The sequence below is a fragment of the Pseudophryne corroboree genome, chromosome 2, assembly GCF_028390025.1.
Source record: "Pseudophryne corroboree isolate aPseCor3 chromosome 2, aPseCor3.hap2, whole genome shotgun sequence".
NCBI classification, from domain to species: Eukaryota; Metazoa; Chordata; class Amphibia; order Anura; family Myobatrachidae; genus Pseudophryne; species Pseudophryne corroboree.
Window position 1 is genome coordinate 502,717,800 of NC_086445.1, and position 14,082 is coordinate 502,731,881.

The 14,082-nt window shown below is 49.9% G+C and overlaps 1 protein-coding gene across 7 annotated transcripts in view; it reads left to right on the top strand.

Annotated features, from left to right (window-relative positions):
• The first annotated feature begins 6,525 nt into the window (after window positions 1–6,525).
• The window catches only part of BCAS3 (BCAS3 microtubule associated cell migration factor), a 2,144,796-nt gene continuing 2,137,239 nt past the window's right edge, over window positions 6,526–14,082 (top strand). For 6 of the 7 annotated variants that reach the window (XM_063954015.1, XM_063954017.1, XM_063954018.1 and 3 more), the window contains exon 1: window positions 6,780–6,943. The gene's annotated coding sequence lies outside the window, so the exon portion shown is untranslated. The other variant, XM_063954016.1, reaches the window with a different exon arrangement.

A 14,082-nucleotide genomic window follows, 5' to 3' on the forward strand; every position in this document is an offset into this window, starting at 1 on the left:
CTGGACTTCAGGCACTGAAGCCAGTTCTTTTTGGAAGAAAATCGACAGGGCCGAAATTTGAACCTTAATGGACCCTAATTTTAGGCCCATAGACAGTCCTGTTTGCAGGAAATGTAGGAAGCGACCCAGTTGAAATTCCTCTGTAGGGGCCTCTTTGGCCTCACACCACGCAACATATTTTCGCCAAATGCGGTGATAATGTTTTGCGGTTACATCCTTCCTGGCCTTTATCAGGGTAGGGATGACTTCTTCTGGAATGCCTTTTTCCTTCAGGATCCGGCGTTCAACCGCCATGCCGTCAAACGCAGCCGCGGTAAGTCTTGGAACAGACAAGGTCCCTGCTGGAGCAGGTCCTTTCTTAGAGGTAGAGGCCACGGGTCCTCCGTGAGCATCTCTTGAAGTTCCGGGTACCAAGTCCTTCTTGGCCAATCCGGAACCACGAGTATAGTTCTTACTCCTCTCCTTTTTATGATTCTCAGTACTTTTGGTATGAGAGGCAGAGGAGGGAACACATACACTGACTGGTACACCCATGGTGTTACCAGAGCGTCCACCGCTATTGCCTGAGGGTCCCTTGACCTGGCGCAATATCTGTCTAGTTTTTTGTTGAGACGGGACGCCATCATGTCCACCTTTGGTTTTTCCCAACGGTTTACCATCTCTTGGAAGACTTCTGGATGAAGTCCCCACTCCCCCGGGTGAAGGTCGTGTCTGCTGAGGAAGTCCGCTTCCCAGTTGTCCACTCCCGGAATGAACACTGCTGACAGTGCTATCACATGATTCTCCGCCCAGCGAAGAATCCTTGCAGCTTCTGCCATCGCCCTCCTGCTTCTCGTGCCGCCCTGTCTGTTTACGTGGGCGACTGACGTGATGTTGTCCGATTGGATCAATACCGCCTGACCCTGAAGCAGGGGTTTTGCTTGACTTAGGGCATTGTAAATGGCCCTTAGTTCCAGAATGTTTATATGAAGAGATGTTTCCATGCTTGACCACAAGCCCTGGAAATTTTGTCCCTGTGTGACTGCTCCCCAGCCTCTCAGGCTGGCATCTGTGGTCACCAGGATCCAATCCTGAATGCCGAATCTGCGGCCCTCTAGTAGATGAGCACTCTGCAGCCACCACAGAAGAGACACCCTTGTCCTTGGCGACAGGGTTATCCGCTGATGCATCTGAAGATGCGATCCGGACCATTTGTCCAGAAGATCCCACTGAAACGTTCTTGCATGGAATCTTCCAAATGGAATCGCTTCGTAAGAAGCCACCATTTTTCCCAGGACCCTCGTGCACTGATGCACTGACACCTGGCCTGGTTTTAGGAGATTCCTGACTAGCTCGGATAACTCCCTGGCCTTCTCCTCTGGGAGAAACACCTTTTTCTGGACTGTGTCCAGAATCATTCCTAGGAACAGGAGGTGTCGTTGGAATCAGCTGCGATTTTGGAATATTTAGGATCCACCCGTGCTGACGTAACACTAACTGAGATAGTGCTACTCCGACTTCTAACTGTTCCCTGGACCTTGCCCTTATCAGGAGATCGTCCAAGTAAGGGATAATTAAAACGCCTTTTCTTCGAAGAAGAATCATCATTTCGGCCATTACCTTGGTAAAGACCCGAGGTGCCGTGGACAACCCAAACGGCAGCGTCTGAAACTGATAATGACAGTTTTGTACTACAAACCTGAGGTACCCTTGGTGAGAAGGGTAGATTGGGACGTGGAGATAAGCATCTTTGATGTCCAGAGACACCATATAGTCCCCTTCTTCCAGGTTTGCTATCACTGCTCTGAGTGACTCCATCTTGAATTTGAACCTCTTTATGTAAGTGTTCAAGGATTTTAGATTTAAAATTGGTCTCACCGAGCCGTCCGGCTTCGGTACCACAAACAGCGTGGAATAATACCCCTTTCCCTGTTGTAGAAGAGGTACCTTGATTATCACCTGCTGGGAATACAGCTTGTGAATGGCTTCCAAAACTGCCTCCCTGTCGGAGGGAGACTTTGGTAGAGCAGACTTCAGGAACCGGCGAGGGGGAGACGTCTCGAATTCCAGTTTGTACCCCTGTGATACTACCTGCAGAATCCAGGGGTCCACTTGCGAGTGAGCCCACTGCGCGTTGAAATTTTTGAGACGGGCCCCCACCGTGTCCGAGTCCGCTTGTAAAGCCCCAGCGTCATGCTGAAGACTTGGCAGAAGCAGAGGAGGGCTTCTGCTCCTGGGAAGAGGCTGCCTGGTGCAGTCTTTTTCCTCTTCCTCTGCCCCGGGGCAGAAATGAGTGGCCTTTTGCCCGCCTGTACTTATGGGAACGAAAGGACTGAGTTTGAAAAGACGGTGTCTTTTTCTGCTGAGAGGTGACCTGGGGTAAAAAGGTGGACTTTCCGGCCGTTGCCGTGGCCACCAGGTCCGATAGACCGGCCCCAAATAACTCCTCTCCTTTAAACGGCAATACTTCCATATGTCGTTTGGAATCCGCATCCCCTGACCACTGTCGCGTCCATAACGCTCTTCTGGCAGAAATGGACATAGCACTCACTCTTGATGCCAGGGTGCAAATATCCCTCTGTGCATCACGCATATATAGTAATGCATCCTTCAAATGCTCTATAGTTAGTAATATACTGTCCCTATCCAGGGTATCAATATTTTCAGTCAGGGAATCCGACCACGCCACTCCAGCACTGCACATCCAGGCTGATGCGATTGCTGGTCGCAGTATAACACCAGTATGTGTGTATATACCCTTCAGGATATTTTCCAGCCTTCTATCCGCTGGTTCTTTGAGGGCGGCCGTATTAGGAGACGGTAACGCTACTTGTTTAGATAAACGTGTGAGCGCTTTATCTACTTTAGGGGGTGTTTCCCAACGCGCCCTAACCTCTGGCGGGAAAGGGTATAGTGCCAATAATTTATTAGAAATTAGCACTTTTTTATCGGGGGAAACCCACGCTTTATCACACACCTCATTTAATTCATCTGACTCAGGAAAAGCTACTGGTAGTTTTTTCACTCCCCACATAATACCCTTCTTTGTGGTACTTGTAGTGTCAGAAATGTTCAATGCCTCCTTCATTGCCGTGATCATGTAACGTGTGGCCCTACTGGACATTACGTTTGTCTCCTCACCGTCGACACTGGACTCAGTATCCGTGTCTGGGTCTGTGTCGACCCACTGAGGTAACGGGCGTTTTATCGCCCCTGACGGTGTCTGAGACGCCTGGACAGGCACTAATTGATTTGTCGGCTGTCTCATGTCGTCAACAGTTTTTTGTAAAGTGCTGACATTGTCACGTAGTTCTTTAAATACAACCATCCAGTCAGGTGTCGACTCCCTAGGGGGTGACATCACTAATACAGGCAATTGCTCTGCTTCCACATCATTTTCCTCCTCATACATGTCGACACAATCGTACCGACACCCAGCACACACACAGGGAATGCTCTGATAGAGGACAGGACCCCACTAGCCCTTTGGGGAGACAGAGGGAGAGTTTGCCAGCACACACCAGAGCGCTATATATATATATATATAGGGATAACCTTATATAAGTGTTACTCCCTTTTATAGCTGCTGTTTATAATTTAGCTGCCAATAGTGCCCCCCCTCTCTCGTTTTTACCCTGATTCTGTAGGGACTGCAGGGGAGAGTCAGGGAGCCGTCCTTCCAGCGGAACTGTGAGGGAAAATGGCGCTTGTGTGCTGAGGAGATAGGCTCCGCCCCTTCACGACGGCCTTATCTCCCGCTTTTTTCTGGAAAACTGGCAGGGGTTAAATACATCCATATAGCCCAGGAGCTATATGTGATGTATTTCTTTTGCCATCCTAAGGTATTTCTGTTTTTATTGCGTCTCAGGGCGCTCCCCCCCAGCGCCCTGCACCCTCAGTGACCGGAGTGTGAAGTGTGCTGAGAGCAATGGCGCACAGCTGCAGTGCTGTGCGCTACCTTAGTTGAAGACAGGAACGTCTTCTGCCGCCGATTTCACCGGACCTCTTCGTTCTTCTGGCTCTGTAAGGGGGGCGGCGGCGCGGCTCCGGGACCCATCCAGGCTGAACCTGTGATCGTCCCTCTGGAGCTAATGTCCAGTAGCCTAAGAAACCCAATCCACTCTGCACGCAGGTGAGTTCGTTTCTTCTCCCCTTAGTCCCACGATGCAGTGAGCCTGTTGCCAGCAGGACTCACTGAAAATAAAAAACCTAAAATAAACTTTTACTCTAAGCAGCTCAGGAGAGCCACCTAGCATGCACCCTTCTCGTTCGGGCACAAAAATCTAACTGAGGCTTGGAGGAGGGTCATAGGGGGAGGAGCCAGTGCACACCAGCTAGTTCAAGCTTTTACTTTTGTGCCCAGTCTCCTGCGGAGCCGCTATTCCCCATGGTCCTTACGGAGTCCCAGCATCCACTTAGGACGTTAGAGAAATATATATATTATTTTTTTTATTAGTTTTTTAGTCCATGGGGGCCCCCTGCAATTTAGTACCCCAGGCCTCCCGGGGCCTTAATCCGGCTCTGCCTGCACTGCATACTGTCCTGCTCACATTCTTGCTGTCTGGTTCTGTTACTGCACAAGAATGAGAGCTAGTGATGTCACTGTGCTTTGGCCAGTGGTGCAAGTAGAAAAAATGTCTTATGGGGACTGTGTGCGCACGGCAAAGGCGCGCGCGCACCAAAAAATTGGTGTGGCCAAATGCAACATGGGGCGTGGCCAATGAAAATGGGGGCGTGATACACATATGGGGGGAGGGGCAGATAGACATATGACCCCAATAGTGCCAGATACACATTGCCCCACAGTACCAGATATACATTGCCCCACAGTGCCAGATACACATTGCTTTACAGTGCCAGATACACATTGCCCCACAGTGCAGATATACATTGCTTCACAGTGCCAGATATACATTGCCCCACAGTGCCAGATACACAAATGCCCCCAGAGTGCCAGATACACATTGCTTCACAGTGCCAGATACACATTGCCCCACCGTGCCAGATACACAAATGCCCCCACTGTGTAAGATATACATTGCCCCCCAGTGCCAGATACAGAAATGCCCCCACAGTGCCAGATATGCCCCCAGTGCCAGATACACGTCCCCCCTTTGCTAGATATGCCCCCATTGCCAGATATACATGCCCCCCTGCTCACCGCTGCTGTCTTGTGTGTGAGGGGAGGAGAGCGCAGCCTGCGCCTTTCTTTCCCCTCAGTGTCTGGCGGGCGGCGGGTGTGTCTGTTCAATTCAGCGCCGATCTGTGAGCCAATCAAAGCTCGCGGTCCGGCAGCCTTGGCTGCCGGTCCGCGAGCTCTGATTGGCTCACGGCCGGCGCTGAATTAAACGAAGACACTGAGGGGCAGGAGAGGCGCAGGCTGCGCTCTCCTCCCCTCACATCAGCGGCGGTGAGCAGCAGAGGGAGGGAGGGACGGGGAGCGGCGAGGTGCGGCGGCCCGTCGGTGTGGGTATGGCGTACCCATGGCTAAATTCTTAAGGGTACACCGTACTCACCCGTACCCGCACACTTGCACCACTGGTTTGCCCCGGGGCCCCCTGACAGAGGGGGGCCTGGGGTACAGTATGCCCTGCATCCCACCTTTAATCTTGCTATGCATCCCCCCCCAATCCCCCTGTATCAGCAAGTGTGTATGCAGGGTCCCGTCGCAGCTCTAGTGTGTACCCGGCATTAGAGTGCCAGTTACAGTATATCAGATTACCAAGGAGCTGCATATAGCCCATACCCTCCAACTGTACCTTTTTAATAGGTACAGTACCTTTTTTTGCATGGTCTGTACCAATTTTTTACTCTGCAAACTTCCATTGAAAGTATAGGAAAGGGGCGTGACCACGCCCCGTGACCACGCCCCCTTTACCCGTGGCCACACCCTTTTTTGGATTTGTACCGATTTTTGGGGGTAATTCCAAGTTGATCGCAGCAGGATTTTTGTTAGCATTTGGGCAAAACCATGTGCACTGCAGGGGAGGCAGATATAACATGTGCAGAGAGAGTTAGATTTGGGTGGGGTGTGTTCAATCTGCAATCTAATTTGCAGTGTAAAAATAAAGCAGCCAGTATTTACCCTGCACAGAAACAAAATAACCCACCCAAATCTAACTCTTTCTGCACGTTATATCTGCCTCCCCTGCAGTGCACATGGTTTTGCCCAATTGCTAAAAAAAATCCTGCTGCGATCAACTTGGAATTACCCCCTTTATGTGTAAAATGTTGGAGGGTATGATAGCCGTGAGTAGCTTGTTTTGTCTATCCCCTACGTAATTACGTTCATGTTTAACTTCCAATAAACCAAAGGCAAGCCGCAGTTTTCCTGCTACTTAGATATTCATTGCAGTGAGTAGATAAATAAAGAAATACAAATGACAATAGTAACAGAACAGAAACGAGTCATGCAGGGACGGTGAGGCAGTGACAGGACACACAGGGATGGAGAATGTGTGTGTGCAGCAGCACTGCGAAGGTAACATAGACACAACCCAGCACTGTGTAACACGTGCGCCCTGCCTAAAATATATTCTCGCGAGATAATCACACACATGTAAACAAAGGCAGCGGAGAGCGGCGCACAGTGGAGTTATTGCCGTCCGGCCGCTGCTCACCCTGATGAGGGCCGGCTCCCGCTGCCGTCAACTCCAGCCTGTGCGTCGGCTCCGGCCTCCAGCTCAGACCACCTCTTAACCAGCCACCAGCATGCCTGTTGCCGCTGTCAAGTTATTCTACGTCATCAACACCCTGCGGACACGCCCCATCCGTGCTGTCATTGGTCCCGGCCTGTGAGTGACACCGGCGCCAGAGCCCGAACTGTGCTGTGATTGGTCGCTGCTGCTGCTGCTGTTCCGCTTTCCTTGTTGCTGTATGTGTGTATATTGGGTCCTACTGCTGCTGCTGGCTGACCGAGGCTTAGAGACAGTGGCTGCAGCTTTTGGTGCCAGCTGGCAAGAGGGTAAGTGTTGTAGCCTAGTGAGGGGTACAGCGGCCCGGGGAGCCATGCTGCAGTGTGACTATAGTGTGAGACCCAGAGAAGTGAGAGCAGGGAGCTACCCCCTGTCTGCCACCTCTGCCAGGCACTCTGGAGTTGTGTGACCATTGTGACTGTGCCGCTGTGCTCCTGCACGCACATGTGCCTTATTATACCAGTGTTTTAAAATTGTTTTTAATGATTGCCCGGGTCACTGCACGCCCACTGCTCAGCTAGAGCTTACTGCAGTGATTTTCAACCTTTTTTTACTCGCGGCACACCAAACAATATTTTAAAATTGCCAAGGCACACCATCAGTTCCCCACAGAAAAAAATAAAACACACACATTGGCCCTCACAGTAAAAAAAAATCCACACATACATTGGCCTACACACAAAAAACAATCACATTGCTCCCCACATAAATCATGTTGCTCAATACATAAATCCTATTGCTCCCCACATAAATCAATTACATTGCTCCCCACATAAATCATGTTGCTCCCCACATGAATTATTCACATTGTTCCTCCCATAAATCCTTATTCTCCCCACATAAATCCTATTGTTCCCCACAGGAGAACTAAAATAACAAATATTAGCCCTTACTGGTCAGCTGTCCTCCTCAGTGGCGGGGGTTGTTCATAGTGGAGGGCTGCGAATACTGAGCAGCGGGCGGTCATGCCGGTGTGGATGTGGGTGGGCAAGAAAAGCTGTGTATGCAGGCAGGAACTGGAAGATATGTAAGCAGGCGCGTGGGCTGGCTGGGTGGCGAGATGTGGCAGCCGTGACCTATGATATCACACCGCCGCGTCTTCAAGGCATAGGTCACGGCCAGAGCACGACTAATCCTCTAAGAAGAGCCTGGGCCAACAGTTCACTCTGAAGGTGCAGGAAGCTGCTCTGGCTCCGCGGCACACCTTGCAACTGGTCGCGGCACACTAGTGTGCCATGGCACACTGGTTGAAAAAGTCTGGCTTACTGCATCCTCACAACTTGCCCACCTGAAGAGAATCTCAATGAATGTTGGTGAATGTGCCCTGCAGGGCTGATGCCTATCACCACCTTCAGCTAATGCAGGGGTGGGGAACCTTTTCTCTAACGTCCTAGTGGATGCTGGGGACTCCGTCAGGACCATGGGGAATAGCGGGCTCCGCAGGAGACAGGGCACATCTAAAAAAGCTTTTAGGTCACATGGTGTGTACTGGCTCCTCCCCCCATGACCCTCCTCCAAGCCTCAGTTAGGTTTTTGTGCCCGTCCGAGAAGGGTGCAATCTAGGTGGCTCTCTTAAAGAGCTGTTTAGAAAAGGTTTTTTTTTAGGTTTCATTCAGTGATTCCTGCTGGCAACAGGATCACTGCAACGAGGGACTTAGGGGAGAGATCTCCAACTCACCTGCGTGCAGGATGGATTGGGATCTTAGGCTACTGGACACTGAGCTCCAGAGGGAGTCGGAACACAGGTCAGCCTGGGGTTCGTCCCGGAGCCGCGCCGCCGATCCCCCTTACAGACGCTGAAGAAGACGGCAGAACGGAGGTCCGGAAACAGGCGGCAGAAGACTTCACAGTCTTCATGAAGGTAGCGCACAGCACTGCAGCTGTGCGCCATTGTTGTCACACGGCTCACTGACCTAGTCACGGAGGGTGCAGGGCGCTGCTGGGGGCGCCCTGGGCAGCAATATAAGTACCTTATTGGCAAAATAAATACATCACATATAGCCATTAAGGCTATATGTATGTATTTTAACCCAGGCCAGTTCTTAAAAACCGGGAGAAAAAACCCGCCGAAAAGGGGGCGGAGCTTATTCTCCTCAGCACACAGCGCCATTTTCCCTCACAGAAAGGCTGAGGGGAAGGCTCCCATGCTCTCCCCTGCACTGCACTACAGAAACAGGGTTAAAACAGAGAGGGGGGGCACTGATTTGGCGATATAAATATATATTAAATGCTATAAGGGAGGAACACTTTTATAAAGGTTGTCCCTGTATAATTATAGCATTTTGGTGTGTGCTGGCAAACTCTCCCTCTGTCTCCCCAAAGGGCTAGTGGGTCCTGTCCTCTATCAGAGCATTCCCTGTGTGGGTGCTGTATGTCGGTACGTGTGTGTCGACATGTATGAGAAAAATGTTGGTGAGGAGGCGGAGCAAATTGCCTGTAATGGTGATGTCACTCTCTAGGGAATCGACACCGGAATGGATGGCTTACTTGTGGAAGTACGTGATCATGTCAACACGCTGCGAGCCGGTTGACGACATGAGACGACCCGCAAACAAATTAGTACCTGTCCAGGCGTCTCAGACACCGTCAGGGGCTTGTAAAAACGCCCATTTACCTCACGGACACTGACTCCAGTGTCGACGGTGAAGAAACAAACGTATTTTCCTTTAGGGCCACACGTTACATGTTAAGGGCAATGAAGGAGGTGTTACATATTTCTGATACTACAAGTACCACAAATAAGGGTATTTTGTAGGGTGTGAATAAACTACTTGTAGTTTTGCCTGAATCAGATAAATTAAATGAAGTGTGTGATGATACGTGGGGTTCCTCCGATAGAAAGTTATGGGCGGTATACCCTTTCCCGCCAGAAGTAAGGGCGAGTTGGGAAACACACCTTAGGGTGGATAAGGCGCTCACACGCTTATAAAACAAGTGGCGTTACCGTCTCCAGATACGGCCGCCCTCAAGGAGCCAGCTGATAGGAAGCTGAAAAATAGCCTAAGAAGTATATACACACATACTGGTGTTATACTACGACCAGCAATCGCCTCAGACTGGATGTGCAGCGCTGAGGGGGCTTGGTCGGATTTCCTGACTGAAAATTTTGATACCCTTGACAGGGACAAGATTTTATTGTCTATAGAGCATTTTAAGGATGCATTTCTATATATGCGTGATGCGCAGAGGGATATTTGCATTCTGGCATCAAGAGTAAATGTGATGTCCATATCTGCCAGACGAAGACACGACAGTGGTCAGGTGAGGCAGATTCCAGACGGCACATGGAAGTATTGCCGTATAAAGGGGCGGTCCATCGGACCTGGTGGCCATGGCAACAGCTGAAAAATCCACCGTTTGTTCCCCGAGTCACATCTCAGCAGAAAAGGACACAGTCTTTTCAGTCTCAGTCCTTTCGTCCCCATACGGGCAGGCGGGCAAAGGCCAGTCATATCTGCCCAGGGGTAGAGGAACGGGAAGAAGACTGCAGCAAGCAGCCCATTCCCAGGAACAGAAGCCCTTCACAGCTTCTGCCAAGTCCGCAGCATGACGCTGGGGCAGTACAAGCGGACTCAGGTGCGGTAGGGGGTCATCTCAAGAGTTTCAGCACGCAGTGGGCTCACTCGCAAGGGGACTCCTGGATCCTACATGTAGTATCCCAGGTGTACATTGGAAATTCGAGACGTCTCCTCCTCACAAGTTCCGGAAGTCTGTTTTACCAACGTCTACCTCCGACAGGGAGGCAGTATTGGAAACAATTCACAGGCTGTATTCCCAGCAGGTGATAATCAAAGTACCCCTCCTACAACAAGGGAGGGGGTATTATTCCACACTATATTGTGGTACTGAAGCCAAACGGCTCGGTGAGATCTGAAATATTTGAACACTTACATACAAGCGTTCAAATCAAGATGGAGTCACTCAGAGCAGTGATAGCGAACCAGGAAGAAGGGGACGAGATGGTGTCACTGGATATCAGGGACATTTACCTACATGTCCAATTTGCCCTTCTCACCAAGGGTACTTCAGGTTCGTGGTACAGAACTGTCACTATCAGTTCAGACGCTGCCGTTTGGATTGTCCACGGCGCCCCGGGTCTTTACCAAGGTAATGGCCGAAATGATGATTCTTCTTAAAAGAAACTTGGACGCTTTCCTGATAAGGGCAAGGTCCAGAGAACAGTTGGAGGTCGGAGTAGCACTATCTTTAATAGTTCTACGACAGCACGAGTGGATTTTAAATATTCCAAAATCGTAGCTTTTCCGAGGACACGTCTACTGTTCCTAGGGATGATTCTGGACACAGTCCAGAAAAAGGTGTTTCTCCCAGAGGAGAAAGCCAGGGAGTTATCCGAGCTAATCGGGATCCTCCTAAAACCAGGAAAAGTGTCAGTGCATCATTGCACAAGAGTCCTGGTAAAAATGGTGGCTTATTACGAAGCAATTCCATTCGGCAGATTTCACGCAAGAACTCTTCAGTGGGATCTGCTGGACAAATGGTCCGGATCGCATCTTCAGATGCATCAGCGGATAACCCTATATCCAAGGACAAGGGTGTCTCTCCTGTGGTGATTACAGAGTGCTCATCTTCTAGAGGGCCACAGATTCAGCATTCAGGATTGGATGCTGGTGACCACGGAGGCCAGCCTGAGAGGCTGGGGAGCAGTCACACAGGGAAAAAATTTCCAGGAAAGTGTGATCAAGTCTGGAGAATTCTCTCCACATAGATAGAGCTAAGAGCAAAATTATAAGGCTCTAAACTTAGCAAGACCTCTGCTTCAAGGTCAGCCGGTATTGATCCAGTGGGATAACATCACGGCAGTCGCCCACGTAAACAGAAACGGCGACACAAGAAGCTGGAGGGCAGTGAAAAAACTGCAAGGATTTTTCGCTAGGCGGAAAATCATGTGATAGCAGTGTTCTCTCCGGGAGTGGACGACTGGGAAGCAGACTTCCTCAGCAGGCATGACCTCCACCTGGGAGAGTGGGAACTTCATAGGGAAGTTTTTCCGCATGATTGTGAGCCATTGGCAAAGACCAAAGGTGGAAATGATGGCGTCCCGCCCGAACAAAAAACGGGACAGGTATTGCGCCAGGTCATGAGACCTTCAGGCGATAGCTGTGGATGTCCTAGTAACACCGTGGGTGTAACAGTCGGTGTATGTGTTCCCTCCTCTGCTTCTCATAACCAAAGTATTGAGAATTATAAGATATAGAGGAGTATGAACTATACTCGTGACTCCGGATTGGCCAAGAGGGACTTGGTACCCGGAACTTCAAGAGATGCTCACAGAGGACTAAGGGCCTGGGGAGCTAAGAAGGGACTTGCTTCAGCAGGTACCATGTCTATTCCAAGACTTACCGCGGCTGCGTTTGACGGCATGGCGGTTGAATGCCGGATCCTGAAGGAAAAAGGCATTCCATAAGAGGTCATACCTACCCTGGTCAAAGCCAGGAAGGAGGTGACCGCACAACGTCATCACCACATGTGGTGAAAATATGTTGCGTGGGTGAGGCCAGGAAGGCCCCACGAAGAAAATTCAACTAGGTCGAATTCTACACTTCCTGAAAACAGGAGTGTTTTGAGCCTAAAATTGGGGTTCTTTAAGGTTTTAAGTTTCGGCCCTGTAGAATTTCTTCCGAAAAGAATTGACTTCAGTTCCTGAAGTCCAGATTGTCAAGGGAGTATTGCATATACACCCCTTTTTGTGCCTCTAGTGGCACCGTGGGATCTCAACATAGTGTTGGGATTCCTTAAAATCATATTGGTTTGAACCGCTCAAATCTGTGGATTTGAAATATATCACATGGAAAGTGAACATGCTGTTGACCAATATCTCACATGGACAGTGACCATGCTGTTGGTCCTGGCCTCGGCCAGGCGATTGTCAGAATGGGCGGCTTTGTCTTACAAAAGCCCATATTTAAATTTCCATTCGGACAGGGCAGAACTGGGACTCGTCTCCAGTTTTCTTCCTAAGGGGGTGTCAGGTTTTTCACCTGAAACAACCTATTATGGTGCCTGCGGCTTCTAGGGACTTGGAGGTCTCCAGGTTAATAGACGTTGTCAGGACCCTAAAAATATATATATATATATATATATATATATATATATATATATATATATATATATATATATATATATATATATATATATATATATAGTTTAGGACGGCTGGAGTCAGAAAGTCTGACTTGCTGTTTATATTGTATGCACCCAACAATATGGGTGCTCCTGCGTCTAAACAGACGATTGCACGTTGGATCTGTAGCACAATCCAACTTGCACATTCTGTGGCAGGCGTGCCACAGCCTAAATCTGTAAAGGCCCACTCCACTAGGAAAGTGGGCGCATCTTGGGCGGCTGCCCGAGGGGTCTCGGCATTACAACTTTGCCGAGCAGCTACGTGGTCAGGGGAGAACACGTTTGTAAAATTTTACAAATTTGATACTCTGGCTAAGGAGGACCTGGAGTTCTCTCATTCGGTGCTGCAGAGTCATCCGCACTCTCCCGCCCGTTTGGGAGCTTTGGTATAATCCCCATGGTCCTGACGGAGTCCCCAGCATCCACTAGGACGTTAGAGAAAATAAGAATTTACTTACCGATAATTCTATTTCTCGTAGTCCGTAGTGGATGCTGGGCGCCCATCCCAAGTGCGGATTGTCTGCAATGCTTGTACATAGTTATTGTTACAAAAATCGGGTTATTCTTGTTGTGAGCCATCTTTTCAGAGGCTACTTCGTTTTGTTATCATACTGTTAACTGGGTTCAGATCACAAGTGGTACGGTGTGATTGGTGTGGCTGGTATGAGTCTTACCCGGGATTCAAGATCCTTCCTTATTGTGTACGCTCGTCCGGGCACAGTACCTAACTGAGGCTTGGAGGAGGGTCATGGGGGGAGGAGCCAGTACACACCATGTGACCTAAAAGCTTTTTTAGATGTGCCCTGTCTCCTGCGGAGCCCGCTATTCCCCATGGTCCTGACGGAGTCCCCAGCATCCACTACGGACTACGAGAAATAGAATTATCGGTAAGTAAATTCTTATTTTTTCTACCGAGGGCCATTTGGATATTTATAAAATCCTTCGGGGGCCATACAAGTCTGCCCCTGCGTGTGCCAATAAAATGTGTGTGGCCAGTTAAAATGGGACGTGATACACATATGCCCCCAATAGTGCAGTGCCAGATCCACAATTGCCCCCATAGTGCCAGGTATACAAATGCCCCTCACAGTGCCAGGTATACAAATGCCCCCACAGTGCCAGGTATACAAATGCCACAAATGCCCCCACAGTGCCAGGTATACAAATGCCCCCACAGTGCCAGGCATACAAATGCCCCTCACAGTGCCAGGCATACAGATGCCCCCACAGTGCCAGGCATACAAATGCCCCTCACAGTGCCAGG